Source organism: Lemur catta, chromosome 15 (genome assembly GCF_020740605.2).
Source record: "Lemur catta isolate mLemCat1 chromosome 15, mLemCat1.pri, whole genome shotgun sequence".
In the NCBI taxonomy this organism is placed as follows: domain Eukaryota; kingdom Metazoa; phylum Chordata; class Mammalia; order Primates; family Lemuridae; genus Lemur; species Lemur catta.
In genome coordinates, this window is record NC_059142.1 from 18,674,244 (window position 1) to 18,698,441 (window position 24,198).

Here is a 24,198-nt window from a genome sequence, read left to right on the forward strand (position 1 = left end):
TCTAGAACTTCATATAAATGGAATCATATACCTTGAAGTCTTTGGTGACTGGCTTTTTTCACTAAATATAATGCTTCTGAGATTCATCCATATTGTTGCAGTACTATTCAATTGTGTGGATAAAACAATATGGATAAAACAATGAATTTGTTTATTCATTCACTGTTGATAGTCACCTGGTAAGTTTCCAATTTTTGGCTAACATGCATATAGTTGCTATGAATACAGTTGGCCCTCCATACCCACAAGTTCTATATCCACGGATTCAACTAACCTTGGATTGAAAATATTTGAGGGCGGCGGGGGCGGGGAAGCTACTGCACTAAACATATAAATACTTCTGTCATTTTCTTTATTCCCTAAACAACATATGTAAATAGCAACTATGTACATAGCATTTACATTGTATTAGGTACTATAAGTCATCTAGAGATGATTTAAACTATATGGGAGGATGTGCACAGGTTATATGCAGATATTACACCATTATATATAAGGTACTTGAGCATCTGTGGATTTTAGCATCCTTGGGGAGTCCTGGAACAACTGTTTTTATTTTTATGTAAGTCTTTCATGAGCACATGTGTTTTCATTTATCTTGGGTAAATTCCTAGGAGTGGGATTGCTGGTAAATGTACCTTTCTAAAATACAGTCAAATTGTTTTCCAAATTGGCTGTCACATTTTGCTCTCCTACCAGCAATATTAATATATATTGGTCCACATCCTAACCAACAATGGTGCTTATAGTCTGTCTCTCTGCATTTTAAGATGAACTAAATAAGACATTCTTTACTTTTCCCTATAATTAATCTGATAAACCACTAAAGTTGATTAGACATGAAAGACTGCTAAAATGGCATAAAAGATACAAAAATTAATCAATCTATAATTTAAAATTTCACTCTACTCCAAGGTCACAAAAATAGAATTTATAGCTGAAAGGAACCATGCAGCAAATCCTACACTTTCAGCTAAGAACACAAAGACAAGAAGTAAAATTACTACCTCAGAATCAATTATTATTAGTGCTAGGTGTTATTTGAAACACTTATAATAAATATAATAAACATAATAATATAACATATAACAAATAACTCACATAATTCTCATAATAATTCTATGAGACCTGTACTTTTAGCATTTCCATTTTAGAGACAAGGAGACACAAAACGATTAACTTACCAAAGTCACACAGCCAGTAAATGGTAGAGCCACAATTCAATCCCAGGTTCCAGCACTCCCCATCCTCCTCCCCTCCCAGGTAGAATGCAGTGGCATCATGATAGCTCACTGCAACCTCAAACTCCTGGGCTTAAGCGATCTTCCTGCCTCAACCTCCTGTGTACCTGGGGCTACAGGCACCCGCCACAATGCCCAGCTAATTTTTCTATTTTTTAGTAGAGAGGGGGTCTCACTTTTGCTTAGGCTGGTCTCCAACTCCTGAGCTGAAGCAATCCTCCTGCCCTGGCCTCCCAAAGTGCTACGATTACAGGCATGAGGCAGCAAGCCAGCCTCATGGACTTTATTCTTAACCAATGCCTTTCACATAGAAAACCAGGGTTCCCACACTGTATACATGTATCAAAATATCACATGTATCCCTAAAATATGTGTGACTATGATATATCAATTAAAAACAGAAAGAAGGGGGAAAGAAAAGGAAGGAAGGAAGGAAGGAAGGAAGGAAGGAAGGAAGGAAGGAAGGAAGGAAGGAAGGAAGGAAGGAAAGAAGGAAGGAAGGAACGAAGACCAGAATTCCAAGTCATTCTAGCTATCTTCTCATTAGACATTAAAGATCCTGCCCTGACTTCAATGGGCCATTTAGTATGTAAAATAATATTTCTATAATATACCTATAGCATAAAGTCTATAATAAAAATAAATATTTTCTACTTTCTTAGAATTTAAACATGTATATTAAATTCCCTAGCTAATTCTGAAAGTCTGTCCAATAAAGTATTAATAGATACTTTACTTTTTCCTTTTGGACAATTTACAGATCACAACTTGCAGAAGCAAATTCAAAAAGTCTATATGGGGGCCAGGCGCGGTGGCTCACGCCTGTAATCATAGCATTCCAGGAGGCTGAGGTGGGAGGATGGGTTTGAGGTCAGGAATTGGAGACTAGCCTCTGCAAGAGCGAAACCCCGTCTCTACTACATATAGAAAGAAATTAGCTGGACAATTAAAAATAGAAAAAATTAGCCAGGCATGGTGGCACATGCCTGTAGTCCCAGCTACTCAGGAGGCTGAGGCAGGAGGATCACTTGAGCCCAGGAGTTTGAGACTGCTATGAGCTAGGCTGATGCCACGGCACTCTAGTCCAGGCAACAGAGAGAGACTCTGTCTCAAAAAAGAAAAAAAAAAAAGCCTGTAAGATATCTTAATATTTGAAGAATTCATTGAAGATCTTAAATTGAAATGTCTATAGGAGTGAGGCAGACAATATAAATTAGCAAAATGGGTAAGGTGCCAGAAACACATTAGGACTGTAAACATCTCTCCTAAAGGAGATAGTACCTATATGGGTCCAGTCAATTATTGCCAAAGAGAACTGCAATGTTACAAGATCTTCTGACTTATTAGGAATCATATATTAGGAAGAACATAGCGGTTTACTAAAGTCTTCTATTTAACAGAAATTTCAATTTCTGAAAATCCCATTTGGTTACACCTACATATTAAATCCTAAAACTTAAATAAATCCTTGTTAGCAGTTTGCCTGTGTTTTCTTCCTTTTCATTCAAATAGACTGCAAAGGGAAAGCCCTACATTTGCAAAGGTATCTGAATATAGAATTTAATGTACAACAGATTATACCTCTAAATGGATTTAACTGTACAGAGAAAAAAACCTTCCCATTACACCCACAATTTTTTAAAAAATAAATATACAGGCCAGGAGCAGTGGCTCATACCTGTAATTCTAGCACTTTGGGAGGCTGAGGTGGGAGGAATGCTTGAGGCCCAGAGTTTGAGACTAGCCTGAGCAAGAGTGAGACTCCGTCTCTACACAAAATAGAAAAAATTAGCCAGACATGGTGGTGCGTGCCTGTAGTCCCAGCTACTCAGAAGGCTGAGTAGGATTGCTTGAGCCCAAGAGTTTGAGGTTGCAGTGAGCTATGATGATGCTACTGCACTCTAGCTGGGTGACAAAGCAAGACCCTGTCTCAATCAATCAATCAATCAAACATTAGACATAATTATTAAAATTATAGAGATATTATAATTAGATATTATATAATTAGACATTGTAATTATAGAGAAGAGGTATTTTTACAAGCAAAATATTATAAGGGGGAGGAATACAAAAGGAGATTAAGATTCACACATTCCATTCCCTCATAAATCTTAAAATTTCCAATGAGAAGTAATAACTATGAAAAACTATTATAGAAGAGAACAAGTAACTATGATAAACCATCATATAAGTGACTTATGCCTTGAGAGATACACAGAAATGTAACAGTTCGGAAAAGAGAGATCATCTTTCTTCAGGATGAAGTGTGGAAAACAAAGGATTCATGGCAGGTTCAATATATAAATTTGAAGATAAGAATTTTAAAGATATGCCCCTCCCCCACCAGATGGGCAGGCAAGTACATGGAAAAAAGTCATAAACATAAATCAAGAGAGAAAAAAGAAAAAGGGATTCTTATCATAGAGAAGAATATTAGTATCAAAGATGCTTATACATATAAAACTATCTCTGGAAAGGTAATTTTAAAGGCTGGTAAAGGGGCTTGTTTGTGAGGAGGAATGTTGGGGAACTATGATGGTGCCATATGATACTAATAAAAAAATTGGCTTTTGTCCCTGGTTCCTAGAAGAGACTCTAAATCCTTGCAATATCCCAAGTAATAGGAGTGTCTTTGTTATGTAGGAGGCTAATCTGTGGCCAATGACTCAGTCAATAATTGTGATGAATCAACATGTAATAAAACCTCAATTAAAAACTCTAGCACCAAAGGTCAGGTGAGTTTCCTAGTTGGTGGGGGTAAAGCTTCCTGACCACAGGGAGAGGAAAACAGAACAGTGTTTCGAATCCTCCCAGACCTTACCCTGTATGTCTTCTCATGTGTCTTGGCTATTATTGATCTGTATCCTTTATAATAAAACTGTAACAGTAAGCACAGCAGTATTGTTGACAAAAGTGACAACAGTATTGTTGGAGACCATGCCCTTAAGCCTACAGCAGATTCCACAGCTAGGTCTAGGGGGTGAGCATCAGAATTGCACTTCAGTATTTTATTTTATTTTTTACTTAAATTTTTTTTTAGAGATAGGGTCTCACTATGTTGCCCAGGCTGGTCTCCAATTCCTGGCCTCAAGCAATCCTCCCACCTCAGCCTCCCAAAGTGTGGGATTATAGGTGTGAGCCACCACACTGGCCTAGCCTGCAATATTTTATACAAAAGGGAGAAATAGTTTCTTTCACCTAGTGGCCTAAATCAGTTATCTTAGAAGTTACAAAATGATTATTTTCTGTTTTTATTATTCTTTCTGCATTTAAGTAGTCATTTTTTTATACTTTAATTTACTACTGCACAAGAAGTTAATGTGTATTTTCATGTGAAAGTACACTTTAAAATATAAGTATTAGTACTATTATACGTAACAGGCCATTTCAAATGTATTCTGTGATACATATTTCCTTGTACGTACATAAACTATCCAACTTCCAAGGACATTTGGAAACTGATAGCGCTGCTGCTTTGAGGAGAGAAAACAGGCTGAGACATAAAATGAGAAGGAGACCTTTTACTGTGTTTTTGATACTTTTTGAATAGTGAATATTCTACCTATTTTAAAAACACATTAAAAATTAAAATAAGAAAAAATTCATTCATGGAATTTATATAAAATTTAGTACCAAATAAACAAATTTTAATATTTTCATAATCTGCAATTTTCCATAAGCACTCAATTTTTACTAGTACTCTCTAGTGGTCCCCTATTCCCATCAACAGAGATTCTGAGAACTAGAAAATTAATTGATATAACCATTAAGAATTACTTATAGTACTTGATAACTATCTAAAAGCTGACTGATAAGACAGAAGCCTCTCTTTCCAGTTGTTTCCTTTTAATAAGGTTATATGGTACCTCTACTTTTCCATTCTTTCATTGTTTAATAATGTAAATGCTACTGGGGAGGGGGAAGCAAGCAACAACAGAGTTACAATATGACACAAAATTTGTTTAATGTCTCTCTCACATGCAAACACTCTCATTCTAAGTTTGAAAGCATATGTACCAAAATGTTAACAGCTGCTATACATGAGTGCTAAGATTATTATAGAAGATTTATTTTCATTTTACTTATCAGAATTTTCTAGTTTATTTTGCTTACAATGAATGTAGCTCTTGTGTGCATCTTTTAAATGCAAATAAAAAAACATCAGAATCATGACTATTCTTGAAAGTGTCAGACTCTTAAATGCAAGATAAGCGTGAAACAGGAATTTTAAAGTTTAATATCATAATTCAAAATCTATAAGTTAACAACTCTGCAAAGTAGATTTTTTAAATTTCTATTTTTCAAATTCTATCCACTGAAAAACATTCTCATACAGGATTGAGTCAAAGACGGGGAGGGGAAAGACTGCCAAATTACATATATATAACTCTACATTATTAAATTACAGACTATCTTTTTATTTTATTTTTTTAAGAGATAGGGTCTCCCTATGTTGCCCAGGCTGGACTTAAACTCCTGGGCTCAAGTGATCCTCTCACCTCAGCCTCAAAAGTAACTAGGACTACAGGTGCATGCAATTACAGACTATTCAGGTATCTACAACTTCACACTAACAAATTTGGAACTCTCACAGAAATGCTCTTCTGTCAAAACAGAAAGTACTTGCAAAACAACTAGCCTGGACTCTTCAAAAATAGCATGAAAGACAAAAGGGACTAGGCAAGTATTCTACAGATTAAAGGAGACTAAAGAGACATACAAGCTAAATGCAATGTTCGGCCCCTGACTGGGTCCTGGATTGAAAAAAAAAATCCACTTTTAGATCCTTTTGTAGTTCATAAGTGTGATGCTTGGGTGTTCACGCACACATGTGAAATGTGTCTCCCTCAAACCTTGTTACGACATTGGCACATTACTTGTCTGACGTGGAAAAAAAAATCCAGTTTTAAAAGACATTATTGTTACAAATTTAGGAAATCTAAAAATAGACTCATATTTGATTAGAGCATTAGACTGCTGTTAAATTTCCTGACTGTGGTAGTTTTACTTTGTTTAGTAGGAGAATGCCCTGTTTTCAGGCAATACGTGCTTAAGTATTTAGGGTAGTAATGTCTGCAACTAATTCAAATGACTAAGAAAAAAAGAAGTGTGTCTATGTAACATAGCAATATGTTAATACATCATGTAGCAGTATGTTAACAGTTGGTGAATCTTCATGACGAGTATAATGGGTATTCATTTTACTAGTTTTACAACTTTTCAATAACTTTTATACTTTTCAAAATAAAAAGCTGTGGAGTGGAAAAAACTGTAAACAAACTAAAGTCCAACAACAGTTTAAAATAATTATTAATACTAAAACTCATTCAAGAGATGGGACAACAAGAGAATAAACAAAGTGACAAAGTATTACTTCCAACTGTGTTTTAGAACCGGATAGTTTTATAGGTATTTTCAAACTTCAAAGCAGAAAAGTAGGAAAACTTTTAAGTTTGTTTTGTTGCTCATATAATCCTAATAGTTAAAAGGACAAAAACAGCAAAAAAAAAAAAAAAAAAGAAAGACAAAGGAAAAAACATCCATAAAACCACTTTTCCTTTGAATTCATATAAAGATGATACTTCCAAGAGAATAGTCAACAAATACTATTGGAACAATGTTTAAATTGGGGATTGTAGATATGAATGTTGTCACAGTCCTCTCAATACCCTTCTCCCATACCTATGGAAAAGATTGATAATCCACCATAGCATCTTCCCATAAAGTCTAGAGTTCCATAGTCCTTATCAGTACGCTTTCGTTCAATTAGAATTGAAATAGAATGCAAAACCTACTTCTCATTTCCAGGTTTTCTACTTCAAAAAAGCCTGCTTTGATTATTACACGTTATATGTCATATGCCAAAATTAATGAGAGATGGACTAATGAGTTTAATCAGAAATAAAAACTGAAAGAATGACTGGAATATTTTTCTTATGTCATAATGGGAAAGGACTAAGGATAAAATAAGAAACTCTAACGAAAAAGAATAGTTAGCGTACGTGTAAATTTTAAAACATGAAGTAATCCAAACTGTTAAAAATTAATAGATGAACCACAAACTGCTAAAAATATTTTCAAACTACTTTGTATTCACAGGAATAAAGGGGTCTTAAAAATAAATAAGACTTATCAAGAAAAAAGAAAATCAATAAAGAACTCTTGCAAATAAATAAGAAAATAACATCAGTAAAGAAGTTTTGGCCAGGCGCGGTGGCTCACGCCTGTAATCCTAGTACTCTGGGAGGCCGAGGCGGGTGGATCACTCGAGGTCAGGAGTTCGAGACCAGCCTGAGAGAGACCCCCGTCTCTACTAAAAATAGAAAGAAATTATCTGGACAACTAAAAATATATATAGGAAAAATTAGCCGGGCATGGTGGTGCATGTCTGTAGTCCCAGCTACTCGGGAGGCTGAGGCATCGCTTAAGCCCAGGAGTTTGAGGTTGCTGTGAGCTAAGCTGACGTCACGGCACTCTAGTCCGGGCAACAAAGTGAGACTCTGTCTCAAAAAAAAAAAAAAAAAAAAAGAAGTTTTATCATAAAAGAATCACAAATGTAAGGTAATATATATGTTAATTAGCTCAATTTAGCCATTTCCATAATGTATACATATTTCAAAACATCTTGTATACAATAACTATATACAATTTTTATTTGTCAATTAAAAAATAAAGGGGAAAAGACAGTTTTACAAATAAAATTTTTTAAAAAGTCAATAGGCAATTCGCAAAAGAAGAAATATTAGATCATTAAACATAAAATGTCCGATTTTGAATCAAAAGTGTAGTTTATTGTATCTCAAACAAGAAGCAGTACAATTAATCAAAGTATGCGCCTAAACTATCAACATAGTCTTGCCATCTTAAATGGTAGCTTGTTCATGCCAGCAGCAAAGAAGCCTGGGGAGTGAGTGGCAATGCAAGCGCAAAAGGCATTTTCCAAAGCTTTGTTGAGAGTTGAATATTTTTCCTTGCAAGAAGTGGTCCAAAGCCTGGAAGAAGTGGTAGTCAGTTGGTGCAAGGTCTGGTAAACGCAGTGGATGACAGAGAGTTTCCAAGTCCAGCGTCTGTAGTTTGAGCAGCGTTGTTTGTGCAACATGTGGTGGAGCGTTATCTTGCAAGAGGATTGACCTGTCTCTATTGACCAGTCTTGGCTGCTTAATCACAAGCATCCTCATCATTTCATCCAATTAGTTGTAGCAGACATTCACTGTAATCAACTGACCAGGTTTCATGAAGCTGTAGTGGATAATACCAGCACAGGACCACCAAACAGACACCATTAGCTTTTTTTGATGAATATTCAGTTTTGGACTGCGCGTTTCGGTACTTCATCTTTATAGAACCAGTGTGCAGAATGCCTGCAATTGTCAAAAAGAATCCATCTTTCATCACACTTAACAATATGACATAGAAGCCAGGCAAAGTGGCTCACGCCTGTAATCCTAGCACTCTGGGAGGCCAAGGCGGGACGGGAGGATCTCAAACTCTTAAGGTTAAGAGCTTGAGACCTGCCTGAGCAAGAACGAGACCCCATCTCTACTAAAAATGGAAAAAATTAGACAGACGTGGTGGTGCGTGCCTGTAGTCCCAGCTACTCAGGAGGCTGAGGCAGAAGGATCACTTAAGCCCAGGACTTTCAGGTTGCTGTGAACTAGGCTGATGCCACGGCACTCTAACCCAGGAGGCAGAGCAAGACTCTGACTCAAAAAAAAAAGGGGGGGGGGTGAGGGGGCCGGGTGCGGTGGCTCACGCCTGTAATCCTAGCACTCCGGGAGGCCGAGGCAGGTGGATCATTTGAGCTCAGGAGTTCGAGACCAGCCTGAGCAAGAGCGAGACCCCGTCTCTACTAAAAATAGAAAGAAATTATACGGACAGCTAAAAATATATATAGAAAAATTAGCCGGGCATGGTGGCGCATGCCTGTAGTCCCAGCTACTCAGGAGGCTGAGGCAGTAGGATTGCTTGAACCCAGGAGTCTGAGGTTGCTGTGAGCAAGGCTGATGTCACGGCACTCTAGCCCAGGCAACAGAGTGAGACTCTGTCTCAAAAAAACAAAAAAACAAAAAACAAAAAAGGGGGGGAAGAGGTGTAGAAATGGTTCGCCTTTATGTCATGACAGCAAATAAAGGTAAGCTTTGAAATGATGTCTTTTCTGACTCTCATTTAATTCATGCGGAATCCATCTATCCAGCTTCTTTATCTTGCCCATTTGTTTCAAAATTGTTGGAACAGCAACATCAAACCTCGCTGCTAATTCACATGTAGGTTAAGATGGATTCGCTTCTACCGCAGCTTTCAGCTCATCACTATCCACCTTGGTCTCAGGTTGCTCACATAGCTCATTTTCAAGATTAAAATCACCACAATGGCATCGAAGTACTGTGCATTCATTAGCCACATCCTTCCCAAACACTTCATTGATATTTCACGTTGTCTGTGCTGCACATTCGAAATGCGAAACTTATATTCAAAAATAACTCCAATTTTTGACTTATCTATGGTTTCACAAAAATTGATCTAAAAAATTTTCAAAGATAATCACAAGCCAAACTGCATTTGAAAGACTAAGGATGTACCTTCACAACAAAAATAAAACAAGAAGTGTCAAAGTGAAATGTCAGAGATATCAACTGTCGAACTTAGTACTTATGGAAATCGGACATTTCATATTTAATAACCCAATGTGGTGCTTTATCAGTACAACAGAAAATATGATAGGGGAAATAAAGAAAAAATACTTTCCTTCAGGTATAACTAGTCACATTGTAGCTCTACAATAACTTGGTTAACTGTAGTTTAGGTAAGCCAAGAATTATTTTATTATCAAAAAGAAGCAAAGATTTAATTCAATATTCAAAATATACTGTTTTTAAATTGTTATTTTAAATTGAGATTTGCCCTTTTGCCCTCTTTTCACTCATCCTTTCCCAGAGTATATCCTTGGTTCTGTCCTTTTCCGACGAAGAACTTAGTTGCTTCCATAGTGAAGAATCTTTTTATATTCTTCCATTAGCCCTAATAACAGAGAGTCAACCGATTTATATTCTTTTTTTATTACCAATAACTCAAGAGATAACTGTGATAAGGCCCTGGAAAAATTACTAAGCAGCAGTGTTATTAGAGAGAAAAGAATGAGCAGCTCATATATTTACTAAATAGAAAATTTAAAGTTCCTATTAAACTACCTATTTAACATCTCCACTTCAGTATCTCAAAGGCCCTTCTAACTCAAAATAAGCTAGTCATTCAAATCAATTTTCTGAGTTTCCTAAATAAAATAAAGTGTGTCACCCAAATGTATCCAATTCAGCAATCATAACCCAATATATCATCATGACTTATAGATTTGTCCTCCTAAACATTCTTAAACTGGCCCATTTTCCTCCATCTCCATAATTACCTCCTTATTCCAAGCTACTACTTTATCTCACTTCGGCTACTTTCTGCAACAACCTCCTAAATAGTGCCACTGTATACACTCTTGATGCCCCCTCCAATCCATTTGGTCTACTACAATGAGAATGATGTTTCAAAATGCAAATCTGATCATGTCATTCCCTGTATTTAAAAGTGTTCCGTGTCTTTACACTGCACTTTGGATGAAACAAAAATCCCCAACACTAGGTTCAGGAATTTGTATGGTCTGACCCTATTTACCTTTTTAGCTGCATCTCCCTCCAAATTCCTGTGCTCTAATGACACAGGCCTCTCAATTTTTAACCATGTTCCTCCTTCCATAGAAACTTGAACACACAAGCAATTAAGAATACAGGTTCTGGAATCATATTATCTAAGTCCCAAAACTGGGATCTGCCAATATACTAACTGTGTAACCTTGAGTAAGTAACAATCTCTCTGAACCACAGTATTCTCATTTATTAAAACAGGAAAAATAATAAGATCTATGTCTTGGAGGTTTTGTAAGGCTTAAATATGTATAAAAAACATAGTGTTCATGACCAGTAAACACCTCCTGCCAAACCCCTCTTCTTCCTTCCATTTCTAGTTATCATCTCAACTGAGAAACTTTCCTCAACCCAACAACTTCCAGGCACAATTAATTGGTTTTGTGTATATGTGTCCTCCAATAAGATTTGCTTACACTCAATTAGTGCTTACATCATCTCACTGTACTGAACTATTTTTTTTATGTATCTATCACCCTACCACTAGATGAGTTTCTAAAGGGCAGAGGCTATCATATTTATCTTGAATCTGATGTACATAATACAATGTCTCTCACAGATACTAGATGTTCATGGGCCGGGCGCCGGTGGCTCACGCCTGTAATCCTAGCACTCCAGGAGACTGAGCTGGGAGGATCGCTCTAGGTCAGGAGTTTGAAAAGCCTGAGCAAGAGAGAGACCCCATCTCTACTAAAAACAGAAAGAAATGATCTGGACAGCTAAAAATATATATAGAAAAAAATTAGTCGGGCATGGCGGTTGATGCCTGTAGTCCCAGCTACTTGGGAGGCTGAGGCAGAAGGATTGCTTAAGCCCAGTCAGTAGTTTGAGGTTGCTGTGAGCCAGGCTGACTCCATGGCACTCTAGCCCAGGCAACAGAGTGAGACTCTGTCTCAAAAAAAAAAAAAGAAGAAGAAGTAGTGTTAGAGTGAACACAGAAATTACTCAGATGAATAATGAAAAATATGGTTTTGATAAGCCGAAATTGTGACTATATACATAAATTTTTGGTACACATTTGCATTTGTCAAATTATAATAGTTAGTCCATAGACCACCTACATGAGAATCCCCTGGTGTGTTTATTTAAAATGTATACTCTTGGTTCCCTCATCAAACCTAAATCAAAATTTCTAGAAGTAAAAAATTGCAGGAATCTGCATTTTTTTTAATTAATTTTTTTTTTTTTTTAGAGACAGGATCTTACTCTGTCACCCAGGCTGTAGTGTAGTGAAGTAATCTGCAAGTTTTTTTATAAGCAGCTTTTTTTGGTAAACTAAAGGTCAAAAGTCACTGAATTAGAAGACTGAAAGCTAATATAATTATTAAGTATAAATTTAGGTTAAAAAATTAATAATGTAATGATTAGTCAAATATTACATGTTAAGGTCCTTAAAAGTCCTGTAGTTACTTAACTGAACATACTATTGAATCAAAGTCAATTATAACTCAAGACTATTGGCTGGTATGTTCAATAATTTCTGAATAGGAGAATCTGAGGGATAAAATACAACTGTCTTAAAATTATTTCTAATATGATATTCTCCCTAATACAGACCTACCTTAAAAATGGAAAGGAGCAATAATTTAAAAAACAGCCTTGTGTCTCTTAATGAGGGGGATACCTTCTGAGAAATGCATCACTGGGCAATTTCACTATTGTGGAAACGTTGACTTTCACAAACCTAGATGGCATAGCAATGGCTATATGGTATAACCTATTGCTCCTAGGCTACAAACCTGTATAGCATGTTACTGCATTGAATACCGTAGGCAACTGTAACACAATGGTAAGCATTTGTATCTAAACATATCTAAATACAGAAAAGGTACCACAAAAATATGGTATTATAATCTTATGGGACCACCATCATGTATGTGGTCCATTTTTGACCAAAACAGTATGTGACACAACTGTATAAACAATGTAGCCTATACCAAATCATGCCCAAATCTAAGAAAAACTAATATGCAGCAAAATATGGACTACTTTGAATTATTTAAGAAAATACATATCTGCCCTCAATTATCTCCATTATAAATTCTGCTATATGAAGATCCACTTTTAAGTTGCATTTCTAACTAAGCACTGTGCCCTCCCTAGGTACCTTAGGTATTTTTTATTTCAATATTTATGTTATTATGCACAAGGGCCTGAAGGATTGAGTGGCTGGCCTAACAGAACTGAAACTAAAAATGTAAATCTACTAAATGCAACGTGGTATCCTAAATTGGATCCTAAAGCAGAAAAAGGATGCTAGGAGAAAATCTTGGTAAAGTCAGTGGTTTAATTGATAATACTGTATTATTAACTTCTTAGCTTTTGACAAATGTACCATGGTTATTTAAGATGTTAACATTAGAGCTACAGTCCCCAACCTCCGGCTGGGTCAGAGCCGTTAGGAACTGAGCCGCTTAACACCACCTGAGCTCCGTTCCCCTCTCCCCACCCTGCACCCCATCCATGGAAACATTGTCTTCCATGAAACTTAGGAACCCACCCGCACAACAGGAGGTGAGCAGTGGGCAAGCACTTCATTTGTATTTACAGTCCCTGCTCCCCATCACTTGCATCACTGCATAAATTCAGCCTTCCCCACCCCAACCGGACCCTTGGAAAAACTGTCTTCCATGAAACCGGTCCCTGGTGCCAAAAAGGTTGGGCACCACTGCAGAGGAAGGTGGACAAAGGTATGTGAAACTCTGTACTATCTTTGCAATTTTTCTATAAACCTAAAATTATTAAATAAAAGGCTTATTTTAAAATTCTAAATCTAAAACTGATTTTTTTTTTGAGACAGTCTCACTCTGTTGCCCAGGCTAGAGTGAGTGCCATGGAGTCAGCCTAGCTCACAGCAACCTCAAGTAATCCTCCTGCCTCAGCCTCCTGAGTAGCTGGGACTACAGGCTTGTGCCACCATGCCCAACTAATTTTTTTTATATATATATTTTTTACTTGTCCAGCTAATTTCTTTCTATTTTTTTAGTAGAGACGAGGTCTCACTTTTGCTCAGGCTGCTCTTGAACTCCTGAGCTCAAACGATCCGCCCACCTCAGCCTCCCAGAGTGCTAGGATTACAGGCATGAGCCACCACTCCTGACCTAAAACTGATTTTTAACTTAAAATACTTGGATTACAGGCGTGAGCCACCACTCCTGGCCTAAAACTGATTTTTAACTTAAAATACTTTCCATCTGTTTCTATAAAAATCCCCAAATATAAAGACATAAGTTCTAAAACCAAGTACACAAAGATAACAAAACATGGCACCTCCCCACAGCACCCCAAAACCAAAAACAATCAAAAGAAATCTTCCCTATTTTTCTGCTTAATAAGGAAGAGAACACTCGTTGACTTCTTGTTACATTCTAGGCATTTTGCTTATTTAGTTCTCATAACAGTCCTAAAATAATTATCACCTCAAATTATATTAGAGGCTCAAAGAAATTAAGTAATTTGCTCACTATCACATAGCTACTAAGTAACGGAGTCAGATTTCCCTTATACCTCATCAACTTTTTCTAAATCATCTAGGCGTTTTACAGTTATCTGTTTATTTGAAAGAAGAATTTGTTACTAAATTGTACAGATTCCACTTCCCCAGTGTTTTACAAATATTTTGTTCAGGTCTGTTACCTCTTTGTTCTAAAGCAGCCTACCTTTTTGGCCCCAGGGACTGCTTTCATGGAAGATAATTTTTCTACTGGGGGCAGGGGGCTGTGCAGAGCTTATGCAGTGATTCGAGCTATGGAGAGGGGAGCGGCTGTAAGTACAGATGAAGCTTCACTCACTCACCCACCACTCATCTTCTGCTGTGCCCACCCCCCAAAGTTTCATGGAAGACAATTTTTCGACAGAAGGTGGGGCATGGCAGAGCTCTGTGTCGTGGCCTCTAATAGGCTGTAGACCAGTTGGGAACCACAATTCTAAACCAAAAAGCCTGTCAAAGAAGCATTCCAATCTCTAGTCTTTTCCCCTTTAGTTCATTCCATATAGCTATATAAAACAGTCACTTGCTAAGCCTCTCAACATCTATCCCTACTTTTTTTTTTTTTAAGACAGGGTCTTGCTCTGTTACCCAGGCTGGAGTGTAATGGTGGGATCATAGCTCACTGCAGCCTCAAACTCCAGGGCTCAAGCAATCCTCCCACTTTAGCCTCCCAAGTAGCTGGGACTACAGGAGTGCACCACCATGCCTGGCTAAATTTTTTATTTTGTATAGAGATGGGGTCTCGCTGTGTTGCCCAAGCTGGTCTTGAACTCCTGGCCTCAAACAATCCTTCTGACTCAGCCTCCCAAGTAGCTGGGACTAGAGGTGCGCACCACCATTCCCAGATAATTTTATTTTTTGTAGAGAGCCGGTCTCACTATGTTGCTCAGGCTGGTCTCAAATTCCTGGCCTCAAGGGATCCTCCCAACTCAGCCTCTCAAAGTGCTAGGATTATAGGTGTGAGTCCCTGGCCTGACCTGAAGTAATTTGAAAAAGGGACTTCCGCCCCAAGATATGCAACCCCAAAGGCAGAAAACTTGCATAGCAGAGCACAGGCTGAATTTCAGCCTTCATTCACCCACTTAGCCAGATGGCCTGGGCTCATAGCCATACATTATTCCCTCCACGTTGTCTTTCCTCTAGCCTTTTACTGCAGCTTAGAACGCCTTTTTTTCCACCTTTGGCTAAGCAAATATCTCTAGATGTCCTCCCAGACTATTAACTACACTTACTTATTCCCCAATCTGGATTCCCTACTCTATGCTTCTATAATATAAGAATATCTCTGATAATGCACTTATCATGAGTTTATAATTATCTATATTCTCCTTTGTTTTCCAACCCAAAGTAAATATGCTCCTTGCAGATACAGGTCATATTTTTTCATCTTTATAGTTTTACTAGATAGGACCTAAACATAGTAGGTGCCAAATTAATGTAACCATGAATGAAACTGATTCATTCTTATGTAAAATACATTAAAATAAGAGGAATAAAAAAACTTCACTTATCAGTTTTAACAGAATCTACTTTCATTTGATTTTAGATTACAAGAATGGTATTTTCAAACAATTTATAATCTGTCAATATCTTCTCTAAAGTGAAAGTTTTAAAGTGAACTATGAATAGTGCAAGAGATCCTATATAAATCAAACCAGTAAGTATTTATTAATACTAATAAACTTAGTCTAACTTTTAAATAATCGCCCTGCTAACTACTATCTGGCTGCCATGAGGGAGACAAGTAGTATATCTCAACAGCACACTAATCTTTAGTACAAGTAGAGTAATAAATTTTGTACACAGGCCGGGTGCGGTGGCTCACGCCCGTAACCCTAGTACTCTAGGGGGCCGAGGCGGGAGGCTTGCTTGAGCTCAGGAGTTCAAGACCAGCCTGAGCATGAGTGAGACCTACTAAAAATAGACTCTACTAAAAATAGAAAAATTAGCCAGGGCATGGTGGCATGCACCTGTAGTCCCAACTACTGGGGAGGTAGAGGCAGGAGTATCGCTTAAGCCCAGGAGTTTGAGGTTGCTGTGAGCTAAGCTGATGCCACAGCACTCTACTCAGGACAATACAGTGAGACTCTGTCTTAAAAAAAAACTGTACATAATCTATAATGAAAAATTATAACCAGAAAAAAAATTGGTAAAATATGCAAAATTATCAATCTATGCAAATTGTTCCACACTTCAAACTTCAAGCTATTATATTTCTAAACAGCAAGAAAACAAACTAAAGATCGGCACTCAATAAAGAAAACTTCTGACAGGTAATCTAACACATGACACAAAAATAGGCATTTCCTACTATTGACCTCATTTTTCTAATCTGGTAGGCACAACTTCCAAAGAAAGATATGTAGGTCACTCGACTTCTATACTTTAGCAACTAAGGAGAACTGGATGAGTCTTCCTTTCTCTGTCCCATATTTCTTTTCTTTCCTTAGCAAATATTACTATGTCTCTATTAACTTACATATATGACCATAAATCACATGGTAATTTCTAAGTTGTTACTTAGTAGCAACTATAATATTTCATGCTTCTCAAATATTACCAATGGTCAATATTGTCAATGAACTAGGTTTTGTTTCTCTGTTATCTTCTCATATTTCCTACAATATACAAATTGGAGTACAGTGGTATGATCATAGCTCACTGTAAACCAAATGGAAAAGAAAAGTTTAAGGCTTTCTAAATGCCAGAAAGGAATACGAGCAGGCCATGCAAACCTCCAAGTATAACTTCTGTTCAATGAATCATTTATATTACCATAATAGTAATTATGCTTATAAAAATAATAGCTCAGTTTCCATGAAAGAATAATGTGCAATTATTCTAAATGATGCTGGTTTACTAAGCAAAAGCAATGGCTCCTCACTATTTAACTACTGAGTATACTAATATTTAATTTTATAGAACTAAGTGATTACCAAGTATCCTAATGACTCCATTAATAAGGAAACCTATATTTGGGATAAACTATTCTGCTAAATAGCTCAAACAGGCATTTCAGACATATATAATTCCATTTATCTCATGAGGCATAAAAGCATAGATTCATATTCATAATAACTGTGATATCATTGTATATTGGTCACAATTTGACCAATAATGATGGTGCAATATTGGCCATAATATTACAACAAAATTTAAACCAATCAAATTGTTTTTGAAACTTGGTGTATACAAATTTGGGATCAACTTCTGATTCTGAGCACCAATAGACTGACTGGGACAGGATTTACCTTTCTGTCATAACACCTGAAAAACCAGAAAAATATAAAACTACTTTTTGGATACTGGATAAGAGGCAATATAGGACTACAATCCCTGAGAGAAGCTAAACTAACAAGTTAAATTCTATAGTTACCAGCTTCCTATCTTTTTGAAAACAAATGGACTGGGCACAGTGGCTCACACCTGTAATCCCACTGCTTTGGGTGGCCAAGGTGGGAGGATCACTTGAGGCCAGTGGGAGGAGTTTGAGACCAGTCCGGGCAACAATGTATCAACACTTTGTCTCTACAAAAAAAAATTTAAAAAGCAGCCAGGCATGGTGGCGTGCACCTATAGTCCTAGTGACTCAGGAGGCTGAGGCATGAAGATCACTTGAGCCCAGGAGTTCAAGGTTTATATTAAGTTATGATCGTGCCACTGTACTCCAGCCTGGGCAAGAGCAAGACCCTATCTCACAACAACAAAAACAACAACAGAAAAGAAAACAAATGAATAATTACAGTTGACATCAACATTCCTCTCTGTGAGAGAATAAGTACAGGAAATCAATACGTATACAGAAACTTAAACTACATTCAAACTAACTTGATCTAATTCAGACTTATAGAACACTATATCCAACAAATGCAGAATACATATTCTTCTCAAGCACTTACAGAACATTAACCAAAACAGACCACACACTGGACCACAAAACAAGTCTCAATAAATAAAGAATTAAATTCATACATTGTGTTTTCTGACCACAGAGAACTAAATTAGATATCAAAAATCAGAAAAACATCAATAAAATTCCTAAATATTTGGAAATTAAACAACACATTTATAAATAACACATGGTTAGTCAAAGAGGAACACAAAAGGGAAATTAGATAATATTCTGAATTCGATAAAAATGAAAACATCAAATTTTGTGGTTCATAGTTAAAGAGTACTTACAGGAAAATTTTATAACATTAAATTCTTTTTTTTTTTTTTTTTTTTTTGGGACAGAGTCTCACTTTGTTGCCCGGGCTAGAGTGAGTGCCGTGGCGTCAGCCTATCTCACAGCAACCTCAAACTCCTGGGCTTAAGCGATCCTACTGCCTCAGCCTCCCGAGTAGCTGGGACTACAGGCATGCGCCACCATGCCCGGCTAATTTTTTTCTATCTATATTTTAGTTGGCCAGATAATTTCTTTCTATTTTCAGTAGAGACAGGGTCTCGCTCTTGCTGAGGCTGGTCTCGAACTCCTGACCTCGAGCGATCCACCCGCCTCGGCCTCCCAGAGTGCTAGGATTACAGGCATGAGCCACCGTGCCCGGCCAAACATTAAATTCTTATATTAGAAAACAAGAAAGTTTTTAAATCAATAATATAAGCTTCTTCCTTAAGAAACTTTAAAAAAGACAAAACAAAACATAAGCAAAAGGAAAGAAATAATAAAGAGCAAAAATAAATGAAATTGAAAACAAAACAAAAAAGAAGCCAATACAGAAAAACAAAGGGGTCTTTGTGAGATTCCACCATGGCATACCATGGCCAGGGCCAGAAAGTGCAGAAGGTGATGGTGCAGCCCATCATCCTCATCTTCAGATACTTACAAAATAGGTCCCGGGATTCAGGTGTGCCTCTATCAGCAAGTGAACATGAGGATAGAGGGCTATATCATTGGTTTTGAAGAGTATATGAACCTTGTATTAGATGATGCAGAAGAGATGCATTCTAAAACAAAGTCAAGAAAACAACTGGGATGGATCACGCTAAAAGGAGATAATATTACTCTGCTACAAAGTGTCTCCAACTAGAAATGATCAATGAAGTGAGAAATTGTTCAGATGTATTAGATGTACACCTAATACAGTTATTTTAGGTGTGTTTTGTTGGGAGTATAGTTCTAAAACATTTGTTCATATTGTTTTGATTATCCTGATGTTATTTCAAAATGACAATAAATGCTGTGGGACTGTTTTATTAAAAAAAAGAAAAAAGAAAAGACACCAAAAGCTAGTTCTTTGAAAAGTTAAATAGGTAAGTCTCTAGCCAGACCAATGTCAAAGAGAGAGAGAGAGAGAGACAAGACAAGACACAAATTACCAGTATCAGTAATTAAAGATGGGATATCACTACAGACCTATCAACATTAAAAGAATAAGGGAATATTATGAATAATTTTTACCAGTTAATTTGATAACACACGAAATGGACAGTCTTTGAAAAACACAAATTATCGAAGTTCACTCAAGAATAAACAAACAAGGCACCATGGCCCACACCTGTAATCCCAGCAACCCAGGAGGCTGAGGTGAAGGGATAGCTGGAGGCCATGAGTTAGAGACAAGCCTGGGTAACACATCGAGACCTCATCTCCACAAAAAACTTTAATTAGCCAGGCCTGGTGGCACACACATGTAGTCCCACCTACTATGAACAAGAAAACTACACACCCACATTGATATAAATGTAAAAATCAGGAGCAAAAGATTTTCAAATAGATGCTAGCAATTTATAAAAAGAATAATATATCATTATCAAGTAGGGTTCATGTCAAGAATCAAAATCAATCCATGTAATTCACTGTATCAATCTAAAAATATATAACCATATCATCTCAACAGATGCCTCCTCCAAAAAAGTATCGGACAAATCAATGTCAATTCATTCAAACAAAAACTCTTAGAAAACTGGAAACCGAAGGGAACTTCCTTAACCTGATAGAGTATCTATAAAAACCCTATAGCTAAACAAATAACCTCATTAAAAAGTGGGCAAAGGACATAACAGACATTTTGCGAAAGACGACACACAAATGATCAGCAAGCAAGCATATGAAAAATTCTCAATATCACAAATCATCAGCCAAATGAAAAATAAAACCACAACTAAATATCATCTTATACCAGTCAGAATGGCTAATATTAAAAAGTCAAAAAAATATAGATGTTGGTGAGGATGAGGGGAAAAGGGAACGCTTATACAGTGTTGGTGGAAATGTGAATTGGTACAACCTCTATGGAAAACAGCATGGAAATTCTTCAAAAAACTAAAGCTAGAACTACCATTTGATCCAGCAGTCCCACTACTGAGTATCAACCCAAAGGAACAGAAACCATTATACCAAAAAATACCAGCACTTACATGTTTATTGCAGCATTATTCACAATAACAAAGATATGGAATCAACCTAAGTGTCTATTAACGGATGAATGGATGAAGAAAATATGGTATATATAGAGAATACTACTAGTCAGCCACAAAAAAGAATGAAATGTCTTTTGCAGCAACACGGGTGGAACTGGAGGCTATCATCTTAAGTGAAACAACTCAGAAACAGAAGGTCAAATGTTCTCACTTCTAAGTGAGAACTAAGTAATAGATATATAGTGTGGAATAACAGACAGTGGATACTTGAAGGGTAGGGAGATGGGAGGAGGGTGGGTGATGAGAAATTTCTTAATGAGTACAATGCACATTATTTGGATGATGGATACAGTAAAAGCCCAGACTTCACCTCTACACAATATATCCACACAATCAAAATTGTACTTGTACCCCTTAAATTAAGGCAAATAAACCCCCACCCCAGGCACAGTGGCTCATGCCTTTAATCCTAGCACTTTGGGAGGCCAAGGTGGGAGGATCACTGGAGCTCAGGAGTTCAAGACCAGCCTGAGCAAGAGCAAGACACCGTCTCTACTAAAAATAGAAAAAATTAGCCAGGCATCATGGTATGAGCCTGTAGTCCCAACTACTCAGGAGGCTGAGGCAGAAGGATCACTTGAGCCCAGGAGTTTGAGGTTGCTGTGAGCTAGGCTGATACCACTGCATTCTACTCAGGGCAAGAGAGTGAGACTGTGTCTCCAAAAAAAAAAAAACAAACCCAACCTATAGCTAATATTATATGCAATGATAAAAGACTAAATATTTTCTTCATAAAATGAAGAAGAAAACAACGATAGCCACTCTCACCACACCTATTCAACATTGTACTTTAGGACCTAGCCAGTGCATTAAGGCAAGAAAAACAAATAAAAAGCATTCAGACTGATAAGGAAGAAATAAAGTTGTCTGGCCAGGTGCGGTGGCTCACACCTATAATCCTAGCACTCTGGGAGGCTGACGTGGGAGGATCACTCAAGGTCAGGAGTTCGAGACCAGCCTGAGCAAGAGTGAGACCCCCGTCTCTACTAAAACTAGAAAGAAATGATCTGGACAGCTAAAAATATATAGAAAAAATTAGCTGGGCATGGTGGCACATGCCTGTAGTCCCAGCTACTGGGGAGGCTGAGGCAGTAGGATCGCTTAAGCCCAGGAGTTTGAGGTTGCCATGAGCTAGGCTGACACCACGGCACTCTAGCCTGGGCAACAGAGCGAGACTCTGTCTCAAAAAAAAAAAAAGAAAGAAAGAAAGTTGTCTGTACTCATAAATATAATTGTCTACATAAAAAAATCCAAAATAATCTACAAAATAGCTACTAGAACTAATGATGAATTTGCCATGGTTACAGGAAACAAAGTCAACATATTAATACAAAAATCTATTATATATTTATATACTAGCAATGAAATTGAAATTTGGGGGGAAGAGGTAACAATTACAATAACATCAAAAATCATGAGAGACTTAGGGATAAATCTAACAAACGTATCCAAGATTTGTATGCTGAAAACTATAAAACACTGATGCGAGAAATCAAAAAAGACCCAAATAAATGGAGATATATACAATATTCATAGATTAGAAAACTCAGTATTATTATAAAGTCAACACTCCCCATAATGATCCAAAGATTCAACAAAATCCAAAAACCAGGAACCTTTTTAGCAGAAATTGACAAACTGATTCTAAAACATTCATTATAAAGCAAAGCACTCAGGACAACCAAAACAATTATGAATATAAGAATAAATTTAAAGGACTTGCTCTGATTTCAAAACTTACTACACGTGGGCCGGGCGCAGTGGCTCACACTTGTAATCCTAGCACTCTGGGAGGCCGAGGCGGATGGATCACTCGAGGTCAGGAGTTCGAGACCAGCCTGAGCAAGAATGAGACCCTGTCTCTACTAAAAATAGAAAGAAATTATCTGGCCAACTAAAAAAAAAAAATATATATATATATAGAAAAAATTAGCCGGGCATGGTGGTGCATGCCTGTAGTCCCAGCTACTCGGGAGGCTGAGGCAGAAGGATTGCTTGAGCCCAGGAGTTTGAGGTTGCTGTGAGCTAGGCTGACGCCACGGCACTCACTCTAGCCCAGGCAACAGAGCGAGACTCTGCCTCAAGAAAAAAAAAAAAAAAAAAAATTAAAAAAAAAACTTACTACATGTGGCCCTCCATATCCATAGTTCCACATTCACACATTCAACCAACTGCAGATCAAAAATATTCAGAAAAAAAAATTCCACGAAGTTCTAAAAAGCAAAACTTGAATTTGCAAAAAGTGTCAAGGTCATGAAAGACAAGGAAAGGCTGAGGTACCATCACAGTACTACACTAAATCTATAAGAATGAAATGATGTGTAGGTACTTATATTAAGTATTATAAGTAATCTAGAAAAGATTTAAAGTATACAGGAGAATATGTGTAGGTTATATGCAAATACTATGCCATTTCAGATAAGGGACTTGAGCATTTGTGGATTTTATCCACAGGGGCTCCTGGAACCAATCTCCCACAGATACTGAGATATGACTACATAAAGCTACAATAATCAAGATAGTGTGATACTGATGTAAGAATGGAAACAGATTAATGAAACACAACAGAGTCCAGAATTTATGGTCAATTAATTTCTGACAAAGATGCAAAGATAATCCAAAGGGGAAATGATAGACTTTTAAATAAATGTTATGAAATATGTTTTTTTAAAATCCTTACCTCACCCTTAAATAAAAATTCACTAAAGACAAATAATAAACCTAAATGTAAAATCTAAAACTTTAAAACTTCTCTAAGAAAGTATAGGACAAAGTCAGGCAAAGGGGTCATGCCTGTAATCCTAGTACTTTGGGAGGCCGAAAGGAGGGGATTGCTTGAGGCCTGGAGTTCGAGACGAGCCTGGGCAACACAGCAAGACTCTGTCTCTACAAAAAATTTAAAAATTATCGGGACAGGGTGGCATGTGCCTCTAGTCCTAGCTACTTGGGTGGTTGAAGCCAGAGAAGGGTACAGGATCACTCAGTGGTATTAGTGACAAAAATATATATCCTCAATCTTATCACGAGAAAATGTCAAATAAGCCCAAATTGAAAGACATTTTAAAAATAACTGACCTGTACTCATCAATAGTCAAGGTTTAAGAAAAGTGTCAAGGTCATGAAAGACAAGGAAAGGCTGAGGTACCATCACAGATTGGAGGAGATCAAGGACACACAACTAACTGTAGAGTGAGATTCTAGATTGAATCCTAGAACAGAAAAGGACCATTAGTGAAAAAAATAGGTAAAATTCAAATAAAGGCTGAGGTTAAATTCATAGTATTGTATCGATATCAATTTCCATGTCTTGATAATTATTTTATGGTTGAGTAACATTACAGAAAGCTGAGTGAAG

The 24,198-nt window shown here is 37.0% G+C and overlaps 1 protein-coding gene, 1 non-coding gene and 1 pseudogene across 2 annotated transcripts in view; 2 read left to right on the forward strand and 1 right to left on the reverse strand.

Annotated features, from left to right (window-relative positions):
- Positions 1–24,198, reverse strand: part of TAOK1 (TAO kinase 1) — a 130,518-nt gene that overhangs the window by 87,610 nt on the left and 18,710 nt on the right. The gene's annotated exons all lie outside the window — the stretch shown is intronic.
- On the forward strand, positions 6,025–6,128 carry LOC123621420. Its single transcript, XR_006729144.1, has one exon. It is a non-coding gene; the product is annotated as a small nucleolar RNA U13 (small nucleolar RNA).
- LOC123620249 lies at positions 19,171–19,477 on the forward strand (annotated as a pseudogene).